Here is a 14,416-nt window from a genome sequence, read left to right as displayed (position 1 = left end):
TATAGGACACTACAGTTTGTGTGAAAGAACCAAAGTAGCAATGAGTTGTCACTTGTATTGCCTTGCTATTAACAACAAATCACCATAGATTAGTGGCTCCAGACTTTATTATTTTACAGGTGTGAATCCCAGAAGTCTGTGGAACTGGACTCAAAACAACCTGCCAGCAGGCCTGAAGGTTCTCAGGGAGAATTACCTTTACTAATGCCTGAACTTCCAGGGGTTCTGTCTTTCCAACTTCATAGTCAGCCATGAACCATTGAGTCTTGGGAGGGATCAGTCTGGCTCTTTCTCACTCTCTAGCCTCTTGCTTTCATTTTGTTTATTTGTTTGCTTGCTTGCTTGATTGTTTGGAGTTTTTGTTGTTCTGTCCTGGGGTGGGGGTGTGAGACAACATCTCTATGTCAGTGGTTCTCAACCTTCCTAATGCTATAACCCTTTAGCATGTTCATGTTATGGCCCCCAATCATAAAATTATTTCTGTTACTACTCTATGACTAATTTTGCTACCGTTATGAATCTTAATGTAAATATTTGTGTTTTTCAATGGTCGTAGGCTACCCCTGTGACAGGGTTATTCATTCTTCTCTCAAAGAGGTTGAGACCCACAGGTTGAAGACCACTGCTTTATATCATAGTCCTAGCTGTCCTGGAGATTGCTTTGTAGACCAGACTGGCCTTAAACTCACTGAGATCCTCCTGCCTCTGCCTCCTGAGAGCTGGAATTAAAAATGTGCACTCTCATACCCAACCCTTTCATTTATGAAAACCCTTCTGATTGTGTTGGTGTTAGCATATCTCCAAAGGGCATACGCCTAAGTTCTAGCCTTCTGTACGTCTAAATGTGACCTTATTAGGAATTAAGCTCCAGATAGGTGTTTGAGTTAAAATGAAGGCATTGGGGTACGCACAGGACACACATGGAGGAGAGACATTATGAAGACACAGAAAGATGACTGAATAGCATGATAGAGACTGGGATGACATAAGCCAAGGAAACAGGACTGATAGCAAACACTAGGAGCTCAAGGAGGCAGGGAAATCCCTTAGAGCAATCAGAGAGCAAAGTCCTTGATTTTTGGCATCTTTGGGAAGCTAATTCAACTAGGTACACATGGATGATCCCTTACCTTTTTAGCTCTAAATTCATTTCATCACATCTGTAAAGTTTCTTTTGCCATGGAAAGGAACATACTCAAGTTCTGGTAATTAGAATCTGGACATCTTTGAGGGTATTGTTCTGCTCACCACAGCATATAGAAGAAATAGAAAGAATGCTAATATAACTCAAAATTAGTGAAGGACAGGAGTGGGGTTGTGGGGAAGGAGGGAGCAGAGACCAAAGTAATCAGTATATAATAAGCCTTTGTAGATGAAGTAGTAAAGTTTAAATTTTATGTAATTATGAGGTTTTTCTAAAATGTATAGGAAATTGTTAAGCACAGGAGCATTGTTTCTTAAGACAGGTGGTGGTGGCACACCCCTTTAATCCCAGCACTCAGGAGGCTGAGGCAGGCATCTCTGTGAGTTCAAGACCAACATGGTCTACAGAGTGAGTTCTAGAACAAACTTCAAAGCTACACAGAGAAACTTTGTCTTGAAAGAAAAAAATCACTCTAGCTGTTGTGTGGAGGAGGAATATTAAAGTAGAGACTGCTGAGGTGGGCTCCAAGAATAGAGCAAAAGACCAGTAGTGGTGAGAAAAAGAATAGTTATGTTACAGAACTTACTGATAGATTGGATTCCAGTGAATGAGGGGAAAACAGAAATCAGTGATGACTCCTAGATCATAGCTGTCCATCAGTGCAAGGGAATGTTGATATCATCCAAAAAGATACAAGAAACAAGGGAATGCAGAATTTGTGTGAAACAATGTTGAATATTTTTTTGGGAGGGGGGGAACACGTTTGGCTAGGAGGGTCAGAGAGGGAGTTTGGAACTGGAGGTAAAACCTAGAAGTCAGTGATATGAGTGATCGATAGGAATTATGTTGTGTTAACGTTGCCAGAGGTGGAAATGAACAGAAAAGTATCCAAACAAAGTGTCTTGTTCCCTCCCTCTACCCCTCTGAGACAGGGTTTCTCTGTAACTTTGGACCCTGTTCTGGAACTAGCTCTTGTAGACCTAGCTGGCCTCAAACTCACAGAGATCCACGTGCCTCTGTCTCCCGAGTGCTGGGATTAAAGGCGTGCGCTGCCACCACCGCCCTGCCAAAACAAAGTGTCTTAAGTTTCTGGGCTGTTTTAACTAGTGAGTTGGCGAACACAGACATTTGTTTCTCAGTTCAAGAACCCAGAAAATTTAAGAGCAAGCTCTTACAGGTCTTACATCTGGTAGAGACCTACTTCCTGATTCACAGCTGGCTTTATTTCCCAATGCCCTTACAGTGTAGCAGGGAGCTAGTGAGCTCTGGACTCTATTTTAATGACGCTGATAACATTTCTGAAGACTTGATCTTTATGGTGTTGGTATTTCCCAAAGCCCCATTTCCTAATACTATCCCAGTAGAGGTTGAGTTTTAATATATATATTTAAGAGTGATACTTATGAAAAGGAAAAAGAAAATAGAAAGAAAGGGAGGGAGGGAGGGAGGGGGAGAGAGAGAGAGAGAGAGAGAGAGAGAGAGAGAGACTTATGTTGTTCAGCACATACTGTGGAATTCAAGCTAACTACCATCCTCTGAGGATTCATCCATTTTCTAAGAGTATGGCACCATTGTGCTCAAAGGTCTTCTGTGATTCTGTATTTTCTTCAATTTGAAATTACCTCCTTATTCTGACATACCCTTAGGTGCTTATTCAATCACATTTTCTGTTAAACCTCTTCTTGGAATCTGAGCTGAGATTTCCTGCGTTAGTGCCTTTTCTAAAAGCTGTTTGACTTTCCAGGAATGTTCGCCTATTTACATAAATCCAAATCCCACAAATCCATCAAGTTCCAGCCCAAATATCTCCTTCTAAAGGTTTTTTCTGTTTCCAGTAAGGAAATAACCATCTGTTTCTAACTCCCTAACCTGTGTCTCTATCCAGTCTAGATAAACCATTGAAGGAAGCTTGCACATCTGATCCATCTTGTGATCCCAGCTCTGGAGTAGGTTCTGTCTATGTGTTACTTTCATTGGTTAATAAAGAAACTGCCTTGGCTTTTTGATAGAGCAGAATTCAAATAGGTGGAGTAGACTGAACAAAATGCTGGGAAGAAAACAATGAGACAGACGCCATGATTCCCCTTCCCAAGACAGACACTGGCTAGACTCTTGCTGGTAAACCACAACCTCGTGGTGGCATACAGATTATTAGATATGAGTTAGTCAAGATGTGAGAGTTAGCCAATAAAAGGGTAGAACTAATGGGCCAGACAATGTTTAAATGAATACAGTTTCCGTGTAATTATTTCCGGAAAGCTAGCCGGGAGCCTAGCCACTCCTATTACAACATAGCTCCACAGTGTATACATCCACAAGGGGGTCGGGGGAGCTTACTTAGAAAAAGCATTCCTTGAATGAATACTATGGTTATATTTGCTTTGAGTATAGGTCTTAGGAATGAAAAATCCTCTGTATCTTTCATATAATTACTATATAAAAAATTATGATGACTGAGTTTTAATGATGATCTGCACATTCATAATTGTGGAGGGTTGTTTTGCTAGGGTGTTTGAATTTTTGAGATAGGGTGCACTCTGTACCCCAAGCTTGCCTCAAACTGGAGGCAGTCCTCCTGTCCCACCCTCCCAAATGCTGGGATTGCAGGTGTGAGTTACCACATCCAGCTCATGTTTTGTCTTATACACCTTTTATCCTTTGTAATGCTGCTACCAGAATTTGGGGGTATCTTTTCATGATTGTCAGATGAATCCCAGGAAATCTGTCTTCCCTCTTGGGGTTCTTAGTGTTTTCACTAAGAGAATGTAAGAACTAGCTCAAATGGAGTCTCTAGGACAGTTTATCACACTCCCAAGAGCAAGGTGTGCAGGATGTCAATCTCAGCAGCTGCTTGAGGAGGGAAATAAAGGAGAGGGTATCAGCATGGATGCCTATCACATGGCAACCCCAGGTGGGTAAGGGGCCTTTAGAGAATAAGCAAGGAACTCCTCAGGAGCAGAAACAGCATGCTTGCATCTCGTCAACAAACAAAAGATAATTTTAAAAGACAGAGGGGAAGTTGTGACTTTCAGATTCAGAAAAGTAGGAAAACCCAACAAGCCTCAGGCACCCTCATGGTGCCTGATAGGTACTGGATCAGGGCATGGGAGTTCCAGGAAGGAAAAGCACAGCATCTCATTAGAAAGATAATTTTTCATTATTTGGCTGGGTGGTAGTGGCAGGCACCTTTAATTCCAGCTTTCAGGAGACAAGTGGATCTGAGTTTGAGGCCAGCCTTGTCTACAAAGTGAGTTCCAGGATAGCCAAGACTACACAGAGAAACCCTGTCTTGAAAAACCAATGAATGGGGCCGGGCGGTGGTGGCGCACGCCTGTAATCCCAGCACTCGGGAGGCAGAGGCAGGCGGATCTCTGTGAGTTCGAGACCAGCCTGGTCTACAGAGCTAGTTCCAGGACAGGCTCCAAAACGACAGAGAAACCTTGTCTCGAAAAAAAACAAAAAACAAAAACAAACAAACAAAAAAACGAATGAATGAATGAATATGCTTGTCTTTTTAGCATAGATTAAGCCCACTTTTCTACGGGGAGGCCCTTGCCAAATGGTTGACCAGTCCAACTAGAATGTTAGGTATCTCTTCATGCCAGAAAGTCTAATCTCTTGACCAGGAGTTTCCCTTACTAGGTTTTATGACAAGAGCTCTACTGCTGAGTCACACAGTTCCCAAAACTGTTTTAAATTCTTTTGAGACACGGTCTCTCTCTAGTTTTTGGCTGTTCTGGAACCCACTAATTATATCGGGCTTAAACTCACAGAGATCTTTCCTACTGCTGGGACTTAATATTTTAAACTTTTGATTACTAGTGACTTTTTCTGTTAATTTGGTTAATGGTTCCAGTTAGGAGACTGGGACTTTTGCTGTTTTTTTGTTTTGTTTTGTTTTGGTTTGGTTTTTGTAACATTCTAAAACTGGAGTTAAATATTCAGAAAAGCTCATGCCTTTAATCCCAGCACTCAGGAGGCAAAGGCAGGCGGATCTCTGTGAGTTCGAGGCCAGCCTGGTCTACAAGAGCTAGTTCCAGGACAGGCTCCAAAGCTACAGAGAAACCCTGTCTTGAAAAACAAACAAACAAACAAACAAAAGAACAGATTTTTAAGAAAATCATGAGTTGTTTTGGTTTTGCATAGTCTGAGATTCAGTTGAGTAGATGAGTCAGGAGACAACTGAAGGAGTTTAGGTTAGTCACATATTAAATGTGATTCCTGGTATTTAAAGCCCTGAGAGCGAATGATGTATTGATAAAGGGAGGCACTGTATAGAGCAGAGTGCATACTCAGAGAGGAAAAGGTAGAGGGAAACAGGTGTGTGGGCTCACAGAAGACTGAAGAGCTGGAGGGAGAGAGAAGCCATTTGCCTAACATGGGAGGTTGTGACTTCAACATGAGCAATTCCAGTTTGAAAGGTGGCTGGTGGCTTTTAAAATGGATCTCTATGTGAAGACCCTTGTATAGTTTGATTTTCTTCTAATAAACAGGATTTGGCCAGAATGCTCCAATAAATATTCACAGTATCTTAGCCACGCCACAGCCCTTCAGATATTTTTTAAATTTTTTCATTCCTTGAGATTTGTGTTTGTTTAGTTGATTACTTACATTTTATGGTCACTCTATTGAAAGTTCTATGTAATAAGCAAGTAATATTTCCCCAACAGTAGCCAGCACTTGAGGCTTGCAATGGACTCTCTATATACCTCCCCAAACACACACACACACACACACACACACACACACACACACACACACACAGTAGAATCTTAGAAACAAATTTGCCTGCATCTTAATAGTACTGAGGCATCCAAATAAGTCACAGCTGGATATCTGATCCACAGAAACTATTTTTTAAGCTTCTAAATTTGAGGGCAATTTATTATACAGAAATAACTGATACTAAGACAAACTAAACACAGGAAAGTGCATACAGGCAATACAGTACAGGCAATTCAGTCACGTTTTGCAACATTAGTGGTACATAGTACTTTCAGAGCAATGTGGAGCAGAGGATGTTCTGAAGTTGAATGAAATACCAGTAAGGATGGTTAATTAGAAAGGGATGCCTTAATGTTGGTGGAGAAATAGTGGCTATAGTAGTATAGTATAATAAATACAGGTATTGATCCTTATCCCATTTTCTGTTAGGACTCCTAAAACCTCAGGACTCTGGGAAGCACTGAGTGTTTTTTTGAACACTAATGAGCTATCTAGGGCTGGGGAACACTAAATAGCCCATTCTGGCAGACTCTCTCTCAGCTTATCCTTCCAAGAAATACCCTACGAACTCAACTATGTCTCTCATTTGGCTCCAGATCCAGTCTGGTTGACAACCAAGAGTAATCATCACAAATCCACTCTTGTTGACACCCAAATCCAAATCCTGTTTAGTAGAAGCAAATCACCAAGTCACACAAGGGCCTGCAGGTGAGAATCCGTTCTACTTTTTGGTTGTTGTTATTTTGTTGTTATTTTGTTTGTTTTTTGAGAAAGGGTTTTGTTATGCCCAGATCACGGGGTGCCCCCAGAACCAACTAAAAGAACAAGTCTTGCATGTAAAAGCAAAAAGCCTTTATTCTTACACAAGTTTGCAAACACGGACTCTCCATGTGTCCAGCGTATTGGAGTGATTGGAGATCCCTTAGATCAGTTAGAGTTGGGTTTTTACGGTAGCAAAGGTGGGAGTGAGAGTCCCTAAGGTTCAGGACCCCTGGTTGGCTGATACTTCTCTAGGAGTGTCCTGGTGAAAAGTGATAGATACTGGCAGGTGATCATACCTACAACAGTTGGAATGTTAGGAATTTCCTTTGTGTGGTCTGTTCCTGGGTGGTGTCTGGGTAGTCTCAATTTGTGGTCTTTCTTGGAACCAGGGTAAACTGCTGAGACTCGGGCCTCAATTGAGCTTGTCATGGCTGGGTCCTACATTTCCTGCTTCACAAGTACCAATGGCAGGACCCAGTCATGGGTCCTGCTTGCCCATGGATTTAAGGAGATATTATTGGGACCTAAGAACCATTAGCTAACAGATTTTTCCAGGGCAGTGGCCAGGCCCTATAGCTCTGATCTTGGAGTACAACCAAATTATAATTATAATCCTGTATGTCCTCTTTGGTTCTAGAGTTCTGCATAAAGAACTAAGGTGGTTTTTTTATTATATAGTTAATAAATTCATTAATTGACAACTCTGGGCCTACTTCTTCTTTTCCTTCTTTTTTCTTTTTCTTTTCTTTTCTTTTCTCTCTTTTTTTTTTTTGGTATGTCAATGGGCATTATAGGTAGCCATTTTTGTCCCCCATGCCAGTGAGTTCCCCCATTATCTCAGCATTGGAGCATGGGACAACGTGTTCCTTTCTGCAACTACTTCAAGCTGACATCAAGGCATTGTTATCAGAGCCCAGGAAGGCTGAAAGGCTAACTAAAGGTAAGAAGAAAATTCAGGCAATGGGGCACTCATCAGAAGCATCCGGTTCACAGACTCTGTTGAAGAGACAGGGAGCATTCACATCAGCTAGACTGGTCCACATCAGCTTCCAGCAAAATCAGGGCTCACAGTCATTCAGAGCAGGTTGTAGTCAGCAACTGATGCTTAGACGTATCTGCCAGCCAAGTGGAAACCTACTGAGATAAGTTTAAACTTGGAACAGAAGTCAAAATTTACATATAAAATAATACGTTTGAAACTTGCAGGCCCATATTGAAATTTATATCATAGGTAAAAACATAACAGGTATCTATAAACAGCAGGAATAGACTCATAACTTTGGGTCCTAGCAAAAACTACAGATTTTGGTTAGAAGCATGTATATTTTTCTGTTGTCCAGAGACACAGGTAAGAATTGGGCAGAGAAGTCTTTGGCCTGATGAGAAGCACCTTTAGGTTCATATTTAGATGGCAACCAGAATAAATCTAAAATCTTGAGGCTGTGACCCAAACAGTAAGTAGTCACTGCTCTATCAGCTTAGCAGAACTATACCATAGAGGATGGAAAGATGGCTCAGCGGTTAAGAGAACTGGCTGCTCATGCAGAGGACCCGGGTTCAATTACCAGCACCCACATGGCAGCTCATTCCTGCCTGTAATTCCAGTTTCAAAGTACCCACACCCTCACACAGATATACATGCAGGCAAAACTCTAATGCACATGAAATAATAAAAAAAATTTAAAAATAAGAACTATACCATAAAAGGGGAAAGAAATCAGAAACATTTTCCATATCTTAACCTATATTTATATCTTAAATATATTTTAGGTCCTCAAAGCTTATGAGCTTTTATATCCTCAGACATTTACATATCCTTAAAACATTTTTTTTAATCAAGAGACCAAGTAGCTTTAGAAAAATCAAGACTTTGCCAGGTAGTGGTGGTGCACGCCATTAATCCCAGCACTCAGGAGGCAGAGGCAGGCAGATCTTTGTGAGTTCGAGGTCAGCCTGGTCTCCAAGAGCTAGTTCCAGGACAGGCTCCAAAGCTACTAAGAAACTTTGTCTCAAAAAAAAAAAAAAAAGAAAGAAAGAAAGAAAAAAGAAAAAGAAAAACATTTTATAAGCACAAATGTTCTATAATCTTAATTTTTTTAAAAAAAAAATAAAATCTCAGTATTGGCATAAGAACAGATAGGAGGACCAATGGAACCGAAAAGAAGACCTGGATATCAATCCACACATCTTCGAACACTTGATCTTTGATAAAGAAGCAAAAAATAAGCCGGGCAGTGGTGGCGCACGCCTTTAATCCCAGCGCTCGGGAGGCAGAGGCAGATGGATCTCTGTGAGTTCAAGACCAGCCTGGTCTACAAGAGCTAGCTCCAGGACAGGCTCCAAAACCACAGAGAAACCCTGTCTCGAAAAAAAAAAAAAAAAAAGAAGAAGAAGAAGAAGCAAAAAAATATCAAATGGAAAAAAGAAAGCGTATTTAACAAGTGATGCTGGCATAATTGGATATCAACATGTAGAAAAATGAAAATAGACCCCTATTGAGTATGCACAAAACTCAAGTCCAAATGGATCTTCACCACAGCAGCAATCCAAACTGATCCCTATTCATCTTCCCCTCCCAACTGTTTCTGACTCCCAGATAGTCCGCATGCCCCAGCTTTAACACCCAGTAACAACTTAGAATGGACGTAGCCCGGTGGAGTACAGAACTGGGGAGAGAGGAGCCCAACAGCACTGTGTCCTGGCCTCTACTGGCCACAAACTGGTTACCTCAATAACTTAGCTAACTCAGTTTTTTTTTTCTATAAATGAGAAGGACTGTATGGAAAAAGTAAGCAAGACCCAAAACACTGAAGATACTATTAAAAAATAGATTCTGAAGAAAAAACACCTCTACTCTGGGAAATGCAGCCGCCAAACAGCTTTGTGCACAACTGTAAATACTGTAGAAAAGACAGAATTTATCCAGAAGTCATCTGGGATAACCTGTTCTACTAGAGGAAGCAAGAATCAGAATTCAAGTTAGCAAGCTTCAGGCTAGCTTGGGCTACATGAGAACCAACTAACAAAATAGTTGACAAACTACCATCAGCACCAGCCCGAGAGGCCCTACCAGCAGCCCCAGCAACACCACCAGTACCATCTCCAGCACCACAAAACCCATCAAAACAAACAAAACAAAATCTAAAGCTAGGTATGGTGATCCATACTTAGCATTCACCAGAGTGAGGCAGGATAGGGTGTTCAGAGGAGCCCGTGACACATGACTAGTTCCAGGCCAGCATGGCCCACACATCAAGAGGCTGGAAGGAAAGAAAAAGAACACCCATACTTAGTTTCATTTCTTAATAGTTCCGTGTACTCAGAATTAAAGCCCAGAAATCACTGTTACTTGAGTTTTATGATGTGAAACTTTGTAAAAAGTCTGATGTTTTGTTTCCCACACTGAAATACATTAGAAGTGGCAGAAAGACTTGCCTGCAGTCAACAACTGCCCCCCTACAGGAGACTGGGGAAACATTGTTAGTCAGGCAGGAAGAGAAAGGTCTTTCTTAAAATGTGTTTGCAGTTTTCCTAGCAAGAGAAAGGGCTTAATGTGTGTTAGATTATCTCTATTCTGTGACAAAGAACACACGTCTAGATTCGTTTTTAAAATTTGTTTTTTAACTGGGTGATAGTGACGCAGGCCTTTAATCCCAGCACTTGGAGGCAGAGGCAGGTAGATCTTTGAGTTTGAGGCCAGCCTGGTCTATAGAGGGTTCCAGGACAACCAGCGCTACACAGAGAAACCGTCTTGAAAAAACAAACAAACAAAACCCCAACTAAAATAAAGCTTAGTTTAATAAAGAGAAAGCAAAAGAGCCAGTGAGAAGCTAAGCATGGTGACACATGCCCATGATCCTATGAAGAAGGCTGAGGCACTGACTGTGGGTTCCAGGTCAGCCTAGACTACACAATGTCTCAAAAAAGCAAATACACAATGTCTCAAAAAAGTTAACTTTAAGCCGGGCGGTGGTGGCGCACGCACTCGGGAGGCAGAGGCAGGCGGATCTCTGTGAGTTTGAGACCAGCCTGGTCTACAAGAGCTAGTTCCAGGACAGGCTCCAAAAACCACAGAGAAACCCTGTCTCGAAAAGCCAAAAAAAAAAAAAAAAAGTTAACTTTAACCAAAAATATCAAATGGAAAAAAGAAAGTATATTTAACAAGTGGTGCTGGCATAACTGGATATCAACATGTAGAAGAATGAAAATAGACCCATATCTATCACCATGCACAAAACTCAAGTCCAAATGCCTCAAAGACCTCAAAATAAAGCCAGCCACACTGAACCTTATAGAAGAGAAAGTGGGAAGTACACTTGAACGCATTGGCACAGGGAACCATTTCCTAAATATAACCCCAGCAACACAGACACTGAAAGAAACAATTAATAAATGGGACCTCCTGAAACTAAAAAGCTTCTGTAAAGCAAAGGACACGGTGTTATGGTTTTGGTCCCTGGTCCCTTGAGACAAGCCACGCCCACTCCCTCCCCCATCCGCTGAGGTAGGCTGATCTTCAGCTTCCAGCCTGAGCTCGCTCTCTTTTCCATCTTCTTCTCAGAGAGGCAGCTTCGCTTCTGCCTCTCTCCCCACTTCTCTGCTTCCCCCCTTCTCTGCCTCTTTCTCCTTCCCTCTCTCTCTCTCCCCCCTTCACCCTTCCTCCTCCATAACCCCCTGAATAAATATTGAACCTCACTCTGCATGTCATGTCTATCCATGTCTCTATCTCCTGCCCACCTGCCATGTGTCTCCCTGCCTGGGACCAGCCACTGCTCAGGGACCAGCAGCCATCTCTGCCTGGGACTGGCTGTTCCCAGGGCTTGCCGCCACATGGCCCGCTACCACCATTTGGGACCTACAGCATTTCTGCTGCTTACTGCTGCCGGAGATCTTGCAGCATTTTTTTAAAAAATATAAAACACGGTCAACAAGACAAAATGACAGCCTAGAGAATGGGAAAAGATCATCACTAAAGCCACATCAGACAGAGGTCTGATCTCCAAAATATACAAAGAACTCAAGAAATTGAACACCAAAAGATCACATAATCCAATAAAAAAAATGGAGTACAGACCTCAACAGGGAACTTTCAACAGAGGAATCTAAAATGGCTGAAAGACATTTAAAGAAATGTTCAATATCCTTAGTCATCAGAGAAATGCAAATCAAAACAATTCTGAGATTCCATCTTACACCTATAAGAATGGCCAAGATCAAAAACACTGATGACAGCTTATGCTGGAGAGGTTGTGGGGAAAAGGGAACACTTCTGCTTTGCTGGTGGGAGTGCAAGCTGGTACAATCCCTCTGGATGTCAGTGTGGCAATTTCTCAGAAAATTGGGAAACAACCTTCCCCAAGACCCAGTAATACCACTTTTAAGTATACATCCAAAGGATGCTCAATCGTGCCACAAGGACATGTGCTCAGCTATGTTCATAGCAGCTTTGTTTGTCATAGTCAGAACCTGGAAACAACCTAAATGCCCCTCAATCGAAAAATGGGTAGGGAAAATGTAGTACATATACACATGGAGTACTACACAGCAGAAAAAAATGATAGCTTGAATTTTGCACGAAAATGGATGGAGCTAGCACATTATTTTGAGTGAGGTAACACAGACATAAAAAGACAATTATCACATGTACTCACTCATACATGGTTTTAAAACATAAAGCAAAGAAAACCAGCCTACAAACCACAATCCCAGAGAATTTAGACAGCAATGTGGACACTAAGAGAGACTTACATAGATATAATCTACACGGGAAGTAGAAAGTAGAAAAAGACAAGATCTCCTGAGTACATTGGGAGCATAGGGACCTTGGGGAAGGATTGAAAGAGGGAGCGGGGAGGCAGGAAGGGGAACAGAGAAAAATGTAGAGCTCAATAAATATCAATAAAATAAAATAATAATTAAATAAATAAGAGCTAGTTCCAGGACAGGCTCCAAAGCCACAGAGAAACCCTATCTCAAAAAAAAAAAAAAAAAAAAGAAAATCTTAAAAAAAAAGAATTAGTATACCAAAACATTTTAGTTGATTTTTTTGTTTTGTTTTGTTTGTTTGTTTGTTTTTTGAGACAGGGTTTCTCTGTGGTTTTGGAGTCTGTCCTGGAACTATCTCTCGTAGACCAGGCTGGTCTCGAACTCACAGAGATCCACCTGCCTCTGCCTCCCAAGTGCTGGGATTAAAGGCATGCGCCACCACCACTGCCCGGCTTTAGTTGATCTTTTAAACTCTCTGAGCAATGTTGTTTTAGAAGCCACCACCTCCTATAAGAAACATTTTAAGAGGCTGGCGGACCTTTGTGGGTTTGAGGCCAGCCCGGTCTACAAGAGCTAGTTCCAGGACAAGCACCAAAAACTACAGAGAAACCCTGTCTCGAAAAAAAAAAAAACCAGGCGGTGGTGGCGCATGCCTCGCCTCTAATCCCAGCACCTGGGAGGCAGAAGCAGGTGGATCTCTGTGAGCTCGAAGCCAGCATGGTCTACAGATCTAGTTCTAGGATAGGCCCCAAAGTTACAGAGAAACCCTGTCTCGAAAAACCAAATAAATAAAATGAAAAAAAAAAAAAAAGATTTTAAACAACATATAAGTATGACTTTCATGAAATGCCAATGCCCACTTCAGGACATATAATACTGTCCTCTCATACACACACACACACACACACACACACTCCCTCTGTTAATGTTGGTCCTTAAATCTATATTAAAATCTTTCCATAAGGAACTCCAACTTAGCAGGCACACTACTAGGTGCTTTGTGGTATATCCTAGTGTTGTTCTTTTTTTAAAAATGCTCCAAGATCCCCGCGGCAGTAGGCAGCAGACATGCTGTAGGTTCCAAATGGTGGCAGCAGGCCATGTGGTGGCAGGCAGCGGGCCCTGGGAGCAGCCAGTCCCAGGCAGAAATGGCTGCCGGTCCCAGAGAGGTGGTCTGAGCGGTGGTGGTGGCGGGCCATGTGGCAGCAGGCAGTGGGCCCCAGGCAGAGACGGCTGCTGGTCCTAGGGCAATGGCTGGTTCCAGGCAGGGAGACACATGGCAGGCGGGCAGAAGACAGAAACATGGATAGACACGACATGCAGGGTGAGGTTGAATGTTTATTCAGGGGGTTATGGAGGAGGAAGGGTGAAGGGGGGGACAAAGAGAGGGGGAGAGAGAGAGAGAAGAGGAGAAAGAGACAGAGAAGGGGGGAAGAGAGAAGTGGGGAGAGAGGCAGAAGCGAAGCTGCCTCTCTGAGAGGAAGATGGAAAAGAGAATGAGCTCAGGCCGGAAGCTGAAGATCAGCCTGCCTCAGCGGATGGGGAGGGGAATGGGTGTGGCTTGTCTCTTAAAGGGACCAAAACCATAACACCTAGTACTCAGCTGCCAATTATCAACAAGTTCAGGGTTGCAAGGAGGTATAGGACTCAGCCATGAGCCCAACAGAGGCCAGTGTCTCTATACTTCACCCTAAGGCAATACCTGGTTCTGATAAAGACCACAAACTGAGACTGCTCAGGCACCACCCAGGAACAGACCATCCAAAGCAAATTCTTAACATTCCAACTCTTGTAGCTAGGGTCACCTGCCAGTACACACCCATCACTTTTCACCAGAACACCCCTAGACAAATGTCAGCCAATGAGGGGTTCTGAACCTTAGAAATCCCTCACACCCCCCCCCCCAACCTTTGCCACTATAAAAACTCAACCCTAAATGACCTCGGGGCTCTTGATCACTCCAATACATTGGATACAGGAAGAGCCCGAGTTTGCAAACTTGTGTAAGAATAAATGCTC

The sequence above is a fragment of the Microtus oregoni genome, unplaced genomic scaffold (genome assembly GCF_018167655.1).
Source record: "Microtus oregoni isolate MIOR12 unplaced genomic scaffold, Mior012 000014F_ref0000157, whole genome shotgun sequence".
In the NCBI taxonomy this organism is placed as follows: domain Eukaryota; kingdom Metazoa; phylum Chordata; class Mammalia; order Rodentia; family Cricetidae; genus Microtus; species Microtus oregoni.
This window is presented reverse-complemented; position numbering follows the sequence as displayed.